This window comes from Oryctolagus cuniculus, chromosome 4 (genome assembly GCF_051225735.1).
Source record: "Oryctolagus cuniculus isolate XC-2025 breed Fujian yellow rabbit chromosome 4, ASM5122573v1, whole genome shotgun sequence".
In the NCBI taxonomy this organism is placed as follows: domain Eukaryota; kingdom Metazoa; phylum Chordata; class Mammalia; order Lagomorpha; family Leporidae; genus Oryctolagus; species Oryctolagus cuniculus.
Window position 1 is genome coordinate 44,587,745 of NC_142870.1, and position 8,033 is coordinate 44,595,777.

Sequence of the window (8,033 nt, forward strand, 5' to 3'; positions counted from 1 at the left end):
CCACTGCTAGTGGAATTATTACTGCTTGTGATCACTCTTTCCATTAAAAATATTCTATGCATCTATTTGAGAGAGAGAAATAAAAATCTTCCACCTGCTGACTCACTCCCAAATGGCCACAATGCCCCAGACTGGGAGCTGAACCTGGAGCCAAGAACACAATCCAGATCTACCAAGTGGGTGACAGGAACTCTTTTACTTAATCCATTACCGTTGCTCCTCAAATCCTCCACTGGCAGGAAACTAAAGATGGATGATGAGGATGGAACCTTGGCACTCCAATATGAGATTCAGCCACTTTAATCACCAGGCCAAATGTCCACACCACTCCTTCCATTTTTCAAAGATGCTTTAAATACTGTGTGTGAGATATACATGAGAAGAAATCTGACTGCAGTGTCACAAACCAAATTCCAGCAAGATAAGATAGCAGTGACGTGTACTGAAAGGATACCAGTATTGAAGGAAATGGTCATGATTGTTAAGAACTAGCTCAGGTCTCATTCTGATATTTCTTTTCAAATGACCCAAACAAGGTCCGTAACCCCTCTTTGCTCCAACTTCTTTCTTCATGGAATTGAAATGATTACATCCTCTATTAGACACTATTATAGCCAATCAATATCCTGTTCTTAAAAATATTTAGAATAGAACCTACATGTTTAGTGTGCTGTGATTAAGTTCTTATTGTTACTGTTGTCTTGATTAAAGGAATTTCTAAATCCAAGGAGAAGTATGAAACTAATCTTCAAGAAGAGTAGCCTCAGCTGTGATATAAGAAACACAAGTCCTCCCTCTGACTTCTACTCTGCATCTCTCTGTATATGTTTTAATCTAGTGGATCTTAATTTCTTCATTTTGTGTCTGGGAAACCTGAAGTTTAGCAATGATGAATACTTTTTCAAGGTACAGTGAAGGTGCTGTACCCCGAACTTGAAGCTTAGTTCACATAACTCAAAGTGCATTGTACTAAACACAGTAGATACATCAACCAAGATTATTTAATGGTTCATGTGCTGTCAAGTGATGACTTCTGTAATTTTTCCATTGGTTAAATTTAATGAATTTATAAGTACTTACAGATGATATGATCGGATCTTCATTAGTAGAACATTCAATTTAGTTGATTTTGCAGGATGGGAGATGGATTTGCATCGATGCATTCATATTCTATTCTTTGAGAACAGTAGTCTATTGAGACAACATAGTCATCCCATTACATACAATAATAAAGTAAATGGGGCTTTGAAAGACAGAACATACATTGTCCACTATACTCAAAGCAATGTGATCTACCCAATTAATCTAAAGAAACTAGAATATAAGAAACTGAAACTGGATAATGAAGTCATCAACATCAGAGAAATATTTAACTACAATGAAATGATACTTGGCAACATTGACACTGGTTACAAGGGCAATGAAACATGATATCAGATGACTTGTTACAAGTAAAAATTTAAAAATATATATATAACTTTGGGATATATTCAGAGTGGTTGTAAATATTTTACTTTAGTCTTAGGGTAATATTAAAAGGAGAGTAAATTGAGGACAGACTTTATATTCTAGGAGAAGAAATATGGATATATTAGCCAGGATAGATAGATAGATAGATAGAAAATTTCATGTATAGTATTTGTATATGTGATTATGGAGGCTGACAAGACCCACACTCTGTTCTTCCCAAGCCAGAAAACCAAGAAAAACAGGGATTTAGATTAGAGGCCTGAAAGTCAGAAGGCTAATGGTATAGATTCCAGAATGTGAAGGACTCAAAACCAGAAGTATCAGGCCAAATGACCAATGCTCCAGTTCAAACCAAGACAATTCAACCTTCTTCTACCTTTTCATTCAACTTAAGCTCTCAATGGATTGGAGGATGCTCCCCGACATTGTGGAGACCTACCTGCTTTACTGAGTACAAATTCAAATGCTAATCTGCCTCTCTCTCTCTCTCTCTCTCTCTCTCTCTCACACACACACACACACACACACACACACAACTGATGTCGAATCACATATTCAAGAATCTCTTGGCCCACTTGGTTGACAAACAAAATTAACCAACAAAATGTAGTTTTTCCTAGTTGTATCTAAACCATTGGAAGAACTTGGAAATAGCTCACTAATTAGTTTTATTGGTGACCCCAAAAGAGAAGAAGGAGAGGAGCAAAAGAAAGATTTGATTATTGTCAATATGAAAATATGAATTGAGTATTGCAGAGCAAAGAGTCCTGTCATGACCAGCTCCCACTTCCAAGCCACCCCACCCCACCCCACCTCCACCTCCAGCATCAGTGGTGGATGAAATCAGAATGTCAATGGGTCCACTGCTGCCACCTCCTTCTTCTGCTGCTCCTGGTGCTGCTTGTGTGCTCGTTCAGTGTGGACCTGGTACCTCTTTTGTGAAGTGGCAACTGAAGAGACTCCGGCGCTCGCCATGGCCGACAAAAAGCCCAAGGAAGGAGTCAAGATTGAGAACAACCATCCTATTAATTTGAAGGTGGCGGGGCAGGATGGTTCTGTGGTGCACTTTAAGATTAAGAGGCGTATACCACTTAGTAAACTAATGAAAGCCTATTGTGAATGACAGGGTTTGTCAATAAGGCAGATCAGATTCCGATTTGATGGGCAGCCAATCAATCAGTCAGACGCACCTGCACAGTTGGAAATGGTGGACGAAGATACAATTGATGTGTTCCAGCAGCAGATGGGCAGTGTCTACTGAAAAGGGAACCCGCTGCTTACTCCAGAACTCTGTCCTTGCAGACCAAGAGCACATTCTTGACTAGAAAACTGCGATTGGGTTCCATCACATCCTGACTACTGCAGCACAGTTTTCTCTAGTCTTTCATTTCCCCTTCCCCATTCCTTTATTGTACATAAAGTAACTGGTGTATGTGCACAATCGTATTGCATTTTTTCTTTTCTTTCTCTTTCCTTTTTTTTTTTAAACTAAATGGCCAATAGTATGTTTGGATTGACATCAAATGGAGATGGAATGGGGAAAAATAGTGGTTCTGTGAAAATACCCCCTTTCTCCATGAGTGGCATGCTCATTCAGCTCTTAACTTTATATTCTAGTAAGTTATTTTGCTCTCACTGTTTAAACAAACAAACAAAAACAACAACATAAAAATCCTTGCATACCTTGTTTGATTGGAGAATTTTAATGTTTTTCATTTATCATTGTAAAACCAAGGACAATTTTATAACTTTTTTGTACGTAACTGTTACATGTAGGGCAATCTGTCTTTAAGTAGGGGTAAATTACTCTTAAAAAAAATGAATCCTAGATAGTTTTCCTTTCAATTCATGCGTCTTGTTGTTTAAATAAACTTCTTGTTTAAAATGAAAATAAAAGAATGTTAATTGTTGCTGCGGTGGTTATATATCAAGATTCTATTATTGTGCAAACTATATTATACTGACTGAGTCTGTGGAAATTAATCGATTCACTTTTTGGTTTAAAGATTTCAGAGGAAGTAAAAAAAAAAGAAAAGGAAAACTGAAAATACATCTTGGTCCGTTTGGGCTGCTATAACAAAACACGTTAGACTAGGAAGCTTATAAAGAGAAGAACTTTGTTTCTCACAGTTCTGAAGGCTCTGAAGTCATAGATCAAATTGCCAGCAAGTTCAATATCTGGTGAAGGTCCACCCCCTGCTTCACAGATGGGGCCTTAACACTGGGTCTGTACATGGGGAAGAGCAAGGCAGCTCTCTGGAGCCTCTTTTATAAAGGCACTGATCTCCTTTATCAAACAACTGCCATCAGATTAGTTGCCTTCCACAGCCCTCAGCTCCTCACACTATTAAATTGGTCATTAAAAGCTTAGAAAATGTACAGATATTGACACTCCAAATCATAGGCATTCAGACCACAGCAGCAAGAAATCAAAATTTAACAACTGGAAAATGAACAAAATACATTGATCAGTTTGCTTCCTCAGTGAGATATAGTAATTTAAAGTTCAATTATGAAATGCATTACAACTGTCTTGTTACCCTTATAATGCTTTGTTGTTGTCATTATAGAAGATAGTTTTTGAAGGTATTAATATGTTTTAAAATGTACCTGATATGCATAGCAATAAAATATATCTTTTAAAATTAGATTTTTAGTAAAGGAATATGTGTATATATGTACATACACATATATATTTCTTTATGGGTACTTGGAGAATACAGCATGTAATGATTTAACTTTCATTTAAACACTAAATACATGGAAATCAAGTGGAAAAATAATGGTAATTAGTACCTATCTTGAAGACAAACAATGAAAAATATATACATATTTAAATTTATGACATGGTGTTATATTTATTATTATTGATCTATTATTTGTTTATATTATTTATTAGTTAAGTGTTCTGAGACCATAAATAGCCATATTAAAATTAAACCTACTCAATTTATATTGAAATTCCATTTTTGAAATATTTATGTATTTATTTATTTACTAAGAATTTAACATATTATTTAAAGACCAACTAGCATGCTTCCTGATTATTTTAAGATGTACACTTTTGATAGTGTTGCAATATTTGCAGATTTAATATTTTAAAATAGTTAACACATTTTGATTTTGATTATTTACAATGTGTTGCTGAATAAAGGGTAAGCAGTTTCTTTTTTCAAATTAGAGGGACAACACTTTTTAATAATTTTTATCAGCAATCTTTACTTATTAGATTTTTATTACCAATTTGATTCTAAAATACTAAACTACCTAATATATCCATTTTATCTAAGATTCATTTTGAATGCATTCTTTATATATATTTTAAAGTAAACTGAGTAGCTGTGGAGTGTAATACATGTTATTTAGTTTTACATGCTGGATTCTGCACCCCCTCCAATATCTACATATTGGAATCTCAACTCCTAGTACCTCAACATAAGACTGCATTCAAAAATAGAATCTTTTGAAAAGTATGTAAGTTATAGGAAGTCATTAGGGTAGACGTGGTCCAACATATACTAATAAGAAGAGGAAATCTGGGCATAACTATGTGCTTATTCTTTCAGAACAGCACAAAGATTGTAATTAGAATAGACTTCTATTGCCTCACATGTAAGTGTATGTTATTGTTAAAAGCATTGCAGAATGATATTCACTTCCTGTATGAGGTACTCTGATGACAACTGCCCTAGCAAAATGAGTGAAAATTATTTTGAAAAACAACCATATAAGCTCTGTAGAATTGACCCTAAGGGTATGCTATAAAAAAATGAAGAAATGCTTGACTCAATCCAATCTACAAAAATATGATAAGTACTGTGAAAGTGACTTGGTTATTTCAGAAAAGACCTCCACCTCCCTCTAGATTACCAGATCTATGGAAGAGAAAAGCCACTTCCTCTGGCACAGCCAAGAACATGGGGTGACTTCACCTCTGCCCAATTTCTAGTCACAGGATAATCCTCCTGAGAGGAGCAGGGTGTCAGTAGTTCCCACCTTGCCCCTAGCTATCTGTGGCTGAGGCAATCGGAAGGAGATCGATAGATTCATTGGAGATAAAAAATTTTGTGTCTGTCAGTTGATGAAGAGAAATAGGGAACCTGACAGACTGGAAGAGCCTTGTGGGGTCATAACAAATCTTAAACACTGACCTCAGGACCATCTCCTTAAAGGAACTTGGATTAGTCTGAAAGGGTCATACCCAATGCATTGTTGGAAACAACAGGTGAATAAAAGGAATTACTATAACAGAGTTAAACAGCTGAGTGTGTTCAGGGAGAGAGAGCCCCTGGAGAAAGAGAGATCAGGGAGAGATCAGTAGTACACAGGGTTGCTACAATATTAAGTTGATTCTCATTTTTTGTGGAAATTTTATTCAATAGATATCCCACAAGCACTGATGTCCTAAATACTGAAACATTTGCTCCTGTGGAATATAGTTAGGCTCCTACCCGGCTTTGCTCTTATTTTTATCCACCAATCGATACATAACATTATAATCTGTCTGTTTCTGTTTGATGACACCTTATGTAATATATATTGTTTATTTACTAACATTAAACTCAATGCTAACAGCACTTATTACTCATGCCTGAATGAAGTTCTTCTCACATCTATTTTCTTCTCCCTAGGGCATATTCCACCCTCCTTGCACTTAAGAGCACTAGATTGCAATTCAGCACTAGCTTGGAGACCATTTTAAACAGCAAAAGCACAAACAGGAAGCACAGAAAAGTAGCTCTACGTAAATCATGAAAAAGACATGGGTATAATATGAAACAATGAAAGCTGCCTTCTTCAACCCCAACTGGGAAGATAGGCACTGGGAAGCTGGAATTTTTTGCTACTCTCCTCATACCTATGATATACCTAAATGTGCTCCAAAAGCACATTTAGAGGTGACAAAAACATTAAACTTGGTGAATTCACAAATTCAGAATTCATGAACAATGCAAATGAACCTTATTTTCTAAATACTCTAATTTTAAACAACAAAAATTTGAAACCCATATATTTAAGGGGACTTCAAAATTTTCAAGAGAAATGTGTATTATGAAAAAATATGCATAGATTTCAAATATTTCCCAACAAAGTAAGCTTATTTTTTTAATTCCTGCTTTCCACTAACTTCTTGGAATGACCTTGTATTTGAATTTACTTCCACTACTTGTCTAACATGTTTACTTCTTATGATTTTCTTTTCTTCTTTAAATTCTTTCTGGATTTCTTTTGGATTATTTCTTCCTTGCTTATTTGCAACTTATAGATTGATCTATATTATGTTATCAAATGCTTTTGATATTTTCTCAAACACAATTGTTTTCATGAATTCCTAGGTCTAATATTATTTAGTGCTTTTGTCACCAAAGAAAAGTCACACTGAGAAAAGAATTCAGGTGTGAGACAGAGAGCAAAGTAGCAAGGTTTCATAGGGGACAGAGCATCTGTCAGAACAGAAGGGACAGAGAGAGTGCCCAGTCACTCAGACTGGGGGGAAAGAATGTTACATGGTTAAATGGAGAGAATGCACCTGGCAGGCCAGGGGCCAGGCCATGGCTCAGCAGAGAGCCCTGAGCTGAGTGTGTGGTCTTTGTTTAGACTCCCTGTTTTTAAGGGAGTCTCTCTTTATCCTCTTCCCCTTCACCTCCAAGACAAAGGGTTTGCTGAGTACAATAAGAAAAATTCCTCTGCAAGTTTGCTATAAGACTGGGGAGTCTTGCTGGCACCTTGTCCAGGGGCTTCTCTAGGGTGCTTGTGTTGGAGGAAGGAGGTAAGGGTTTCGTAATGGTTTTATTGCTCTGTGTTATCCAGCCAGGTAAGCCATTTGGTCCTGAGGAGAGAGAGCTTCCCCAGGGCCATGGTGGGAAGGGCTTGGAACACCTGGAAGGTTATCAGGGTCTGGGCAGGACTTTGAACTGTAGATGCTGGGCTGCTTCCAACATGGGCTTCTGTAGATGCTGGCTTCTCAGGCCCCTCTCACATACACACAGGCTAATTTCTAACTTCCTTCCTAGCACTTTAATCCGCCTCCCTCATTGTATCTTATCCAAAATATTTAACATTGCTACTCGTATTTCAATCACATTTTCCAGCATGTTTGGCAAATGTCAATTTCTATTTTCTCTTTTTATTTTGTGGGTAATGTTAATTTTATTTTCATGTTGAATTCTATATACCTCACTATTTCTTTTGCTAAAATCTCTAAGTTGTAAATTATCCTGCTTATTTTTTAAAATATTTTATTTATTTATTTGAGAGAGAGAATTAAAGACAGTGAGAGGGCTAGACAGAGAGAAATTTCCTCCATCCACTGGGTCACTCCCCAAATGGCCGCAACAGCTGGAGCTGAACCGATCCGAAGCCAGGAGCCAGGAGTGTCTTCCAGGTCTCCCATGCGGATGCAGGGGTCCAAGGACTTGGGCCATCTTCCACTGCTTTCACAGGCCATAGCAGAGAGCTGAATCAGAAGAGCAGTAGCTAGGACCAGAACAGGTGCCCATATGGGAAGCCAGCACTGCAGGTAGAGGATTAACCTATGGCGCTACGGCACCGGCCCCATCCTA

At 37.0% G+C, this 8,033-nt stretch overlaps 1 pseudogene; it reads left to right on the forward strand.

The window, feature by feature from the left end:
• The first annotated feature begins 2,443 nt into the window (after window positions 1-2,443).
• On the forward strand, window positions 2,444-2,731 carry LOC100346299 (small ubiquitin-related modifier 2 pseudogene; annotated as a pseudogene).
• The last annotated feature ends 5,302 nt before the right edge of the window (window positions 2,732-8,033 follow it).